The 9,599-nt window shown below is 38.4% G+C and overlaps 1 non-coding gene and 1 pseudogene across 1 annotated transcript; one reads left to right on the forward strand and one right to left on the reverse strand.

Annotated features, from left to right (window-relative positions):
• Nucleotides 1-1,566: 1,566 nt before the first annotated feature.
• Nucleotides 1,567-2,560, reverse strand: LOC102601111 (ribosome biogenesis protein NSA2 homolog; annotated as a pseudogene).
• A 4,508-nt stretch (nt 2,561-7,068) lies between these two features.
• Nucleotides 7,069-7,266, forward strand: MIR8005C (microRNA MIR8005c). Its single transcript, NR_130376.1, has one exon. It is a non-coding gene; the product is annotated as a microRNA MIR8005c (primary transcript).
• The last annotated feature ends 2,333 nt before the right edge of the window (nt 7,267-9,599 follow it).

Here is a 9,599-nt window from a genome sequence, read left to right on the forward strand (position 1 = left end):
GTCCACCTCTAGAATAATGTTATTGTACCCATGTTGAATGCACCAAATCAGACAATAACTGGCAGCTTGGATTTCTGCCTGATTATTGGTCCCTTCACCGAGAGGTATAGCAAATGCATATACGATCTCTCCTTGTTCATCCCGTAGAATACCCCTCCTCCAATCTTCCCCGGATTGTGCAAAGCACTACCATCTGTGTTAAGTTTATATCTGTTAGGAGGGGGTGTTTTCCATTTCACTGAAGTACATTTACGGTCATGTTTGCAGCTCTCAATCAGGTCCACTATTTCTGTCCACTGTACACCAATTGATGTAGGGAAAAACTGTATTGAGCAGGTAGAAAATATCTTTGAAGATCATGTTTAGGATTTAAGGTTTAGGGTATAGAGTTTGGATTTAGGGTTTAGAATTTAGGGTTAAGTGTTAAGGGTTTAGGGTTTAGGTTTAGGTTAAAGATTTTAGGGTTTAGAGTTTAGGGTTTAAAGGTTTAGGGTTTAGGGTTTAGGGTTTAGAGATTAGGGTTTAGTGTTTATGATTAAAGGTATAGGGTTTTGGTTTTAAAGTCTAGGTTTTAAGGTTTAGTATTTAGGTTTGGGGTTTAGGGTTTAGGGTTTAGGGTTTAGGCTTAAAGATTAGGGTTAGGGTTTAGGATTTAGGTTAGGGTTTAGGGTTTAGAATTTAGGATTAAGGGTTTAGGGTTTAGTGTTAGGGTTCAGTGTTTGGAGTTTAGGATATAGGATTTAGGGTCTAGGATTTAGGGTTTAGGGATTAGAGTTCAGGATATAAGGTTTAGGTCAAAGGTTTAGGGTTTAGGGTTTTGGGATTGGTTTAAGGGTTTAGGGTTTAGGGTTTAGTATTTAGGGTTATGGTTTAGGATTTTGAGTTTAGGTTATAAGGTTGGGTTTAGTGTTTAGCGTTTAGGGTTATGATTTTAGGCTTTAGGGTTTACTGTTTAGAGTTTAGGATTTAAGGTTTAGGGTTTAGAGTTTGGATTTAGAGTTTAGAATTTAGGGTTAAGGGTTAACTGTTTAGGGTCTAGGTTTTAGGGTTTGGGGTTTGGGGTGTAAAGTTTAGGGTTTAGAGATTAGGGTTTAGGGTTTATGGTTAAAGGTATAGGGTTTTGGGTTTAAAGTTTAGGTTTTAAGGTTTAGTGTTTAGGTTTAGGGTTTAGGGTTTAGGGTTTAGGCTTAAAGGTTAGGGTTAGGGTTTAGGCTTTAGGTTAGGGTTTAGGGTTTAGGGTTAGGGTTCAGTGTTTGGAGTTTAGGATATAGGATTTAGGGTTTAGGGATTAGAGTATAGGATTTAGTGTTTAGGGTTTAGAGTTTGCATTGAGGTTTTAGGGTTTAGTCTTAGGATTTAGGGTTTAGGCTTTATGTTAGGGTTTAGGGTTTAGAGTTTAGTATTAAAGGTTATGGGTTTAGGGTTTAGGGTTTAGGGTTAGGGTTAATGTTTAGGGTTTTGAGTTTAGGATATAGGGTTAGGTTTAGAGTTTAGGGTTTTGGGGTTTGGGTTATTAGTTTAGGATTTAGGATTTATGGTTTTTTTTTTTTTTGGAAGCCACTAGCATAACAATAAAACAAAGACTAATATCATCGGTACAGTTGCAAGTTCCAACAAATCACTACTTCATTTCGCCTCTCATGTTCTACAACTCTGTCGCAACCAGAGTCAAGCAATACCGAAGAGATACATATAGTTATGCACTCTATTCAAACAAAAAAAGGTGCAGCTTCTTCTCTGTTAAAATGTACTACACTAGGAGAACCCCATTGATGCAACCATCATTTTCAGGATTATTCGTCACTTGAGCATATTTACCCCATACAACTTTCCCAGCAGGAGTGACGAGACCAAGTTCACTGACATTAACCTCAATGATGGTTCCCTTGGTTATAACACCTAGAGACATACATTGGACCATTAGGATTCTTCTTCAGCCCAATGATCTCAAGATTGAACGTACATTTAAGTTCAGGGTGTGTCACATGGGCTTTAGTAAACCGTATGCCAGATGGGCGGATGAACCGCTCATACTTTGGAGGTTTCCTGGTAAACCCTGCTCCGACAAATGTGGCTTTTGTAACCATTCTCTTCCACTGCTTGGTCTTCCTTTTGCCAGATCTTATCACTCTGAACATCTCATCCTCAGCCACAGGCCTAACCTTAGGCAGAGGCACCTCCAATTTTCCAGCTTTCTCTTTCCTCTTTTGCTTTATTGTGTTGCTAAGAATCTTATCTCTTGTGGTAGTCTCACGATCCATCAGATATGCAGGGACAACACCCTCATGCACATCATCATCAACCTTGCACCGGGATGATGACTCATCATGCATAGCCAATGTTTTCTTCATTTGGGCGTTCTCAGCATACCGTTTCTTAGCAAACATCTTACCCTTGATACCCAAAGCCTTTTGGGCAATTTGGGATCGTTTGTGAACTTCACGAGCATCCTTCTTACGTTTACGCTCGAAGTGGTCAGGGCGACGCCCAAATCTCTTCCTGTGCAACTCTATGTAATCTCCCTGAGGCATGGCTACGGTAGGACAGAGAAAGAGATTGAGAGAATTGATTTATGGTTTAGAGTTTAGGATTTAGGGGATAGGGTTTAGGGTTTAGAGTTTGGATTTAGGGTTTAGGGTTTAGGTTAAGCATTAAGTGTTAAGGGTTAAGGGTTAAGGGCTTAGGGATTAGGGATTCGGGTTTAGGGATTAAGGTTTAGGGTATAGAGTTTAGGATTCATGGGTTAGGTTTAGGGTTTAGGGTTTAGGTTAAAAGTTTAGGATTTAGAGTTTAGAATTTAGGCTTTAGGTTAAAAGTTTAGGGTTTAGGGTTTTGGGTTTGGGTTTAGGGTTTTGGGATTGGGTTTAGGGTTTAAGGTTCAGGGTTTAGTGTTTAGGGTTAGGGTTTAGGGTTTTGAGTTTAGCATATAGGGTTGGGTTTTTTTTATTATTCTTTGAACGACCCTTGGGGGGGTCAGGGGCTTAGCAACAACCCCAGGCCTTATAATAAATAAAAACCTCAAAAAAATACATGGAGGGGGACATAAACCTAACCTCCGATCCTATGGTGGTTCATAAGTCGACCTAGCTACTAAGGTTAGTTAACTCATCCCCATACTAGAAAGGATAAACCTAGAACTATGCACCTAGAGAGAGAACTCCTCTCAATAAAAGGATTCTAGGAAAACATAAATAATGGAGACTCTCCCCTTACAAAGTAAAGAATAAAGCAGCGAGAACCTATTCAAGAGGGCTATACTTAACTAAGACATAGTCGCATTGATCAAGGGTTTTTTTAAATCTTTTTTAGCTTCTTCCTTCTGAAATTTTGAACTCCCGTCTTCTCGCGAATATAGCTACCCCTTGCCACATGTGGTAGTTGGTTATGAGTGTAGTAGTGTTGAATGATGTCATTTCTGTGACTTTTTTTGGATAGGAAATCAGTAGTACTATTGGCCTCTCTGTATATATATAAGCACATTGAAACAATTCACATTGATTAACAAGGTTTTATAACTCCTGTACAAACCTTTGAATCCGCCAAGGGGGAGAAGAGGTTAGCAATATCCACCTAATTAAAAGCTCCGAGTCCACCTCTAGAATAATGTTGTTGTACCCATGTTGAATGCACCAACTCAGACCATAACTGGCAGCTTGGATTTCTACTTGATTATTGGTCCCTTCACCGAGAGGTATAGCAAATGCATATATGATCTCTCCTTGTTCATCCCATAGAATACCTTCCCCCCTCTAATCATCCCTGGATTGTGCAAAGCACTACCATCTGTGTTATGTTTATATCTGTTAGGATGGGGTGCTTTCTATATCACTGAAGTAACTTTAAAGTCATGTTTGCAGCTCTCAATCAGGTCTACTACTTCTGTCCACTGTACAGGCCAATTGATGTAGGGAAAAACTATATTGAGCAGGTAGAAAATATCTTTGAAGATCATATTTAGTATTTAAGGTTTAGGGTTTAGGGTTTGGATTTAGGGTTTTGAATTTAGGGTTAAGTGTTAAGGGTTTAGGGTTTAGATTAAAGGGTTTAGGGTTTAGAGTTTAGGGTTTAAAGGTTTAGGGTTTAGGGTTTGGGGTTTAGGGTTTAGGGTTTAGGGTTTAGGATTTAGGGTTTAGGGATTAGAGTTTAGNNAGTTTAGGATTTATGGTTTGGGGTGTAATGTTTAGGGTTTAGAGATTAGGGTTTAGGATTTATGATTAAAGGTATAGGGTTTTGGGTTTAAAGTCTAGGTTTTAAGGTTTAGTATTTAGGTTTAGGGTTTAGGGTTGAGGGTTTAGGCTTAAAGGTTAGGGTTATGGTTTAGGCTTTAGGTTAGTGTTTAGGGTTTAGAATTTAGGATTAAGGGTTTAGGGCTTAGTGTTTATGGTTAGGGTTCAGTGTTTGGAGTTTAGGATATATGATTTAGGGTTTAGGATTGAGGGTTTAGGGATTAGAGTTTAGGATTGAAGGTTTAGGTTAAAGGTTTAGTGTTTAGGGTTTTGGAATTGGGTTAAGGGTTTAGGGTTTAGGGTTTATTGTTTAGGGTTATGGTTTAGGGTTTTGAGTTAAGGATATAAGGTTGGGTTTAGTGTTTAGGGTTTAGGGGTTAAGGTTTAGGGTTATGATTTTAGGATTTAGGGTTTACGGTTTAGAGTATAGGATTTTAAAGGTTTAGGGTTTAGAGTTTGGATTTAGAGTTTAGAATTTAGGGTTAAGGGTTAAATGTTTTTTAGGGTTTAGGTTTTAGGGTTTAGGGTTTAGAGTTTAGGGTTTAAGGGTTTAGGGTTTTGGGTTTAGGATTTAGGGTGTAAAGTTTAGGGTTTAGTGTTTAGGGTTTAGGGTTTAGGTTTAGGGTGTAAAGTTTAGTGTTTAGGGTTTATGGTTAAAGGTATAGGGTTTTGGGTTTAAAGTCTACGTTTTAAGGTTTAGTTTTTAGGTTTAGGGTTAAGGGTTGAGGGTTTAGGTTTAAAGGTTAGGGTTAGGGTTTAGGCTTTGGTTAGGGTTTAGGGTTTAGAACTTAAGATTAAGGGTTTAGGTCTTAGGGTTTAGGGTTAGGGTTTAGTGTTTGGAGTTTAGGATATAGGATTTAGGGTTTGGATTTAAGGTTAGGGATTAGAGTTTAGGATTTAGTGTTTAGGGTTTAGAGTTTAGGGTTTAGAGTTTGCGTTTAGGTTTGAGGGTATAGGCTTTTGTGCTTAGGATTTAGGGTTTAGGCTTTAGGTTAGGGTTTAGGGTTTAGGGTTTAGAGTTTAGGATTAAAGGTTATGGGTTTAGGGTTAGGGTTAATGTTTAGGGTTTTGAGTTTAGGATATAGGGTTAGGTTTTAAGTTTAAGGTTTTGGGGTTTGGGTTATGAGTTTAGGATTTAGGATTTATGGTTTAAAGTTTAGGATTTAGGGGTTAGGGTTTAGGATTTAGAGTTTTGATTTATGGTTTAGGGTTTAGGTTAAGCCTTAAGTGTTAAGGGTTAAGGGTTAAGGGTTTAGGAATTAGGGATTCGACTTTAGGGATTAGGGTTTAGCGTATAGAGTTTAGGATTCATGGGTTAGGTTTAGGGTTTAGGTTAAAAGTTTAGGATTTAGAGTTTTTGATTTTGGGTTTAGGTTAAAGGTTTAGGGTTTAGGGTTTAAGGTTTAGGGTTTAGTGTTTAGGGTTAGGGTTTTGGGGTTTTGAGTTTAGGATATAGGGTTGGGTTATTTTTATTTTTTATTTGAATGACCCTTGGGGGGTTAGGGGCTTAGCAACACCCCCAGGCCTTAACATACATAAAAACCTCAAAAAAATACATGGAGGGGGACATAAACCTAGCCTCCGATCCTATGGTGGTTCATAAGTCGACCTAGCTACTAAGGTTAGTTAACTCATTCCCATACTAGAAAGGATAAACCTAGAACTATGCACCTAGAGAGAGGACTCCTCTCAATACAAAGATTCTAGGAAAACATAAATTAGGGAGACTCTCCCCTTACAAAGGAAAGAATAAAGCAGCGAGAACCTATTCAAGAGGGGTATACTTAACTAAGATATAGTCGCATTGATCAAGGGGGTTTCTAAATCCTTTTTAGCTTCTTCCTTCTGAAATTTTGAACTCCCATCTTCTCGAGAATATAGCTACCCCTTGCCACATGTGGTAGTTGGTTGTGAGTGTAGTACTGTTGAATGATGTCATTTCTGTGACTTTGTTTGGACAGGAAATCAGCAGTACTGTTGGCCTCTCTGTAAATATGAGCACATTGAAAGAATTCACATTGATTAACAAGGTTTTGTAACTCCTGTACAAACCTTTGAATCCTCCAAGAGGGAGAAGAAGTTGGCAATATCCACCTAATTAAAAGCTCCTAGTCCACCTCTAGAATAATGTTGTTGTACCCATGTTAAATGCACCAACTCAGACCATAACTGGCAACTTGGATTTCTGCCTGATTATTGGTCCCTTCACCGAGAGTTATAGCAAATGCATATATGATCTCTCCTTGTTCATACCGTAGAATACCCCTCCCCCCTCCAATCTTCTCCAGATTGTGCAAAACACTACCATCTGTGATAAGTTTATTTCTGTTAGGTGGGGGGTATTTTCTATATCACTGAAGTAAGTTTAAGGTCATGTTTGCAGCTCTCAATCAGGTCTACTACTTCTGTCCACTGTACAGGCCAATTGATGTAGGGAAAAACGGTATTGAGCAGGTAGAAAATATCTTTGAAGATCATGTTTAGGATTTAAGGTTTAGGGTTTAGAGTTTGGATTTTGGGTTTATAATTTAGGGTTAAGTGTTAAGGGTTTAGGGCTTAGGGTTTAGGTTAAAGGGTTTAGGGTTTAGATTTTAGGGTTTAGGGTTTAGGGTTTAGGGTTTAGGGTTTAGGGTTTAGGGTTTCGGGTTTAGGGTTTAGGGTTTAGGGTTTAGGGTTTAGGTTGTAAAGTTTAGGGTTTAGAGATTAAGGGTTAAGGTTTATGGTTAAAGGTATAGGGTTTTGGGTTTAAAGTCTAGGTTTTAAGGTTTAGTGTTTAGGTTTAGGGTTTAAGGTTGAGGGTTTAGGTTTAAAGGTTAGGGTTAGGGTTTAGGCTTTAGGTTTGGGTTTAGTGTTTAGAATTTAGGATTAAGGGTTTAGGGTTTAGGGTTAGGGTTCAATGTTTGGAGTTTAGGATATAGGATTTAGGGTTTAGGATTTAGGGTTTAGGGATTAGAGTTTAGGATTTAGAGTTTAGGGTTTAGAGTTTGCGTTTAGGTTTTAGGGTTTAGGCTTTTGTTTTAGAGTTTAAGGTTTAGAGTTTGATTTAGGGTTTAGGGTTTAGGTTTTAAGGTTTAGGGTTTTGTGCTTGGGATTTAGGGTTTAGAGTTTAGGATTAAAGGTTATGGGTTTAAGGTTTAGGGTTTAGGGTTAGGGTTAATGTTTAGGATTTTGAGTTTAGGATATAGGGTTAGGTTTAGAGTTTAGGGTTTTGGGGTTTGGGTTATTAGTTTAGGATTTAGGATTTATGGTTTAGAGTTTAGGATTTAGGGGTTAGGGTTTAATGTTTAGAGTTTGGGTTTTAAGGTTTAGGGTTTAGGTTAAGCATTAAGTGTTAAGGGTTAAGGGTTAAGGGTTTAGGGATTAGGGGATTCGGGTTTAGGGGATTAGGGATTCGGGTTTAGGGGATTAGGGATTCGGGTTTAGGGATTAGGGGATTCGGGTTTAGGGATTAGGGGATTCGGGTTTAGGGATTAGGGTTTAGGGTATAGAGTTTAGGATTCAAGGGTTAGGTTTAGGGTTTAGGGTTTAGGTTAAAAGTTTAGGATTTAGAGTTTAGGATTTTGGGTTTAGGTTAAAGGTTTAGGGTTTAGGGTTTTGGGACTGGGTTTAGGGTTTAAGGTTTAGGGTTTATTGTTTATGTTAGGGTTTAGGGTTTTCAGTTTAGGATATAGTATTGGGATTTTTTTTTATTTGAACGACCCTTTGGTGGGTAAGGGGGTTAGCAACACCCCCAGCCCTTAACAAAAATAAAAACCTCAAAAAAATGCATGGAGGGGGAGATAAACCTAACCTCCGATCCTATGGTGGTTCATAAGTCGACCTACCTGCTAAGGTTAGTCAACTCATCCCCATACTAGAAAGGATAAACCTAAAACTATGCACCTAGGGAGAGGACTCCTCTCAATACAAAGATTCTAGAAAAGCATAAATAAGGGAAACTCTCCCCTTACAAAGGAAAGAATAAAGCAGCGAGAACCTATTCAAGAGGGCTATACTTAACTAAGATAAAGTCGCATTGATGAAAGGGTTTTTAAATTTTTTTTTAGCTTCTTCCTTCTGAAATTTTGAACTCCCATCTTCTCGAGAATATAGCTACCCCTTGCCACATGTGGTAGTTGGTTGTGAGTGTAGTAGTGTTGACTGATGTCATTTCTGTGACTTTGTTTGGATAGGAAATCAGTAGTACTGTTGGCCTCTCCGTAAATATGAGCACATTGAAAGAATTCACATTGATTAACAAGGTTTTGTAACTCCTGTACAAACCTTTGAATCCTCCAAGGGGGAGTAGAGGTTTGCAATATCCACCTAATTAAAAGCTCCGAGTCCACCTCCAGAATAATGTTATTGTACCCATGTTGAATGCACCAACTCAGACCATAACTGGCAGCTTGGATTTCTGCCTGATTATTGGTCCCTTCACCGAGAGGTATAGCAAATGCATATATGATCTCTCCTTGTTCATCCCGTAGAATACCCCCCCTCCAATCTTCCCCGGATTGTACAAAGCACTACCATTTGTGTTAATTTTATATCTGTTAGGAGGGGGTGTTTTCCATATCAATGAAGTAACTTTAATGTCATGTTTGCATCTCTCAATCAGCTCCACTACTTCTGGCCACTGTAAAGGCCAATTGATGTTGGGAAAAATTGTATTGAGCAGGTAGAAAATATCTTTGAAGATCATGTTTAGGATTTAAAGTTTAGGGTTTAGAGTTTGGATTTAGGGTTTAGAATTTAGGGTTAAGTGTTAAGGGTAGTATTTAGGGTTTAGGGATTAGGGTTTAGGGTTTAGGGTTTAGGGTTAGGGTTTAGGGTTTTGGGTGTAGGGTTTAGGGGTTAGAATTTAACGTTAGGGTTTAGGGTTATGATTTTAGGATTTAGGGTTTTCGGTTTAGAGTTTAGGATCTATGGTGTAGAGTTTGGATTTAAGGATTAGGGTTTTGGGTTAAGGGTTAAGGGTTTATGGTTTAGGTTTTTGGATTTAAGGTTTAGAGTTTAGGGTTTAACGGTTTAGGGTTTAGGGTTTAGGGTTTATGGTTAAGGGTATAGGGTTTTGGGTTTAAAGTTTAGGTTTAAAGGTTTAGGGTTTAGGTTTAAGGTTTAGGTTTGAGGGTTTAGGGTTGAAGGTTAGGGTTAGGGTTTAGGGTTTAGTGTTTCGAGTTTAGGGTTTAGTTTTAGGGTGTAGGGTTTAGGGTTTTGGTTTTAGGGTTTAGGGTTTAGGGTTTAGGGTGTAAGATTTACGGTTAAGGGTTTTGGGCTCAGGATTTAGAGTTTTGATTTAGGGTTGAGGATTTATATTTTTGGGTTTACGGTTTTGGGCTTAGGATTTAGGGTTTAGGGTTTATAGTTTAGAGTTTAGGATTTAGGGTTTAG

Source organism: Solanum tuberosum, unplaced genomic scaffold (assembly GCF_000226075.1).
Source record: "Solanum tuberosum cultivar DM 1-3 516 R44 unplaced genomic scaffold, SolTub_3.0 scf00417, whole genome shotgun sequence".
Lineage (NCBI taxonomy): Eukaryota > Viridiplantae > Streptophyta > Magnoliopsida > Solanales > Solanaceae > Solanum > Solanum tuberosum.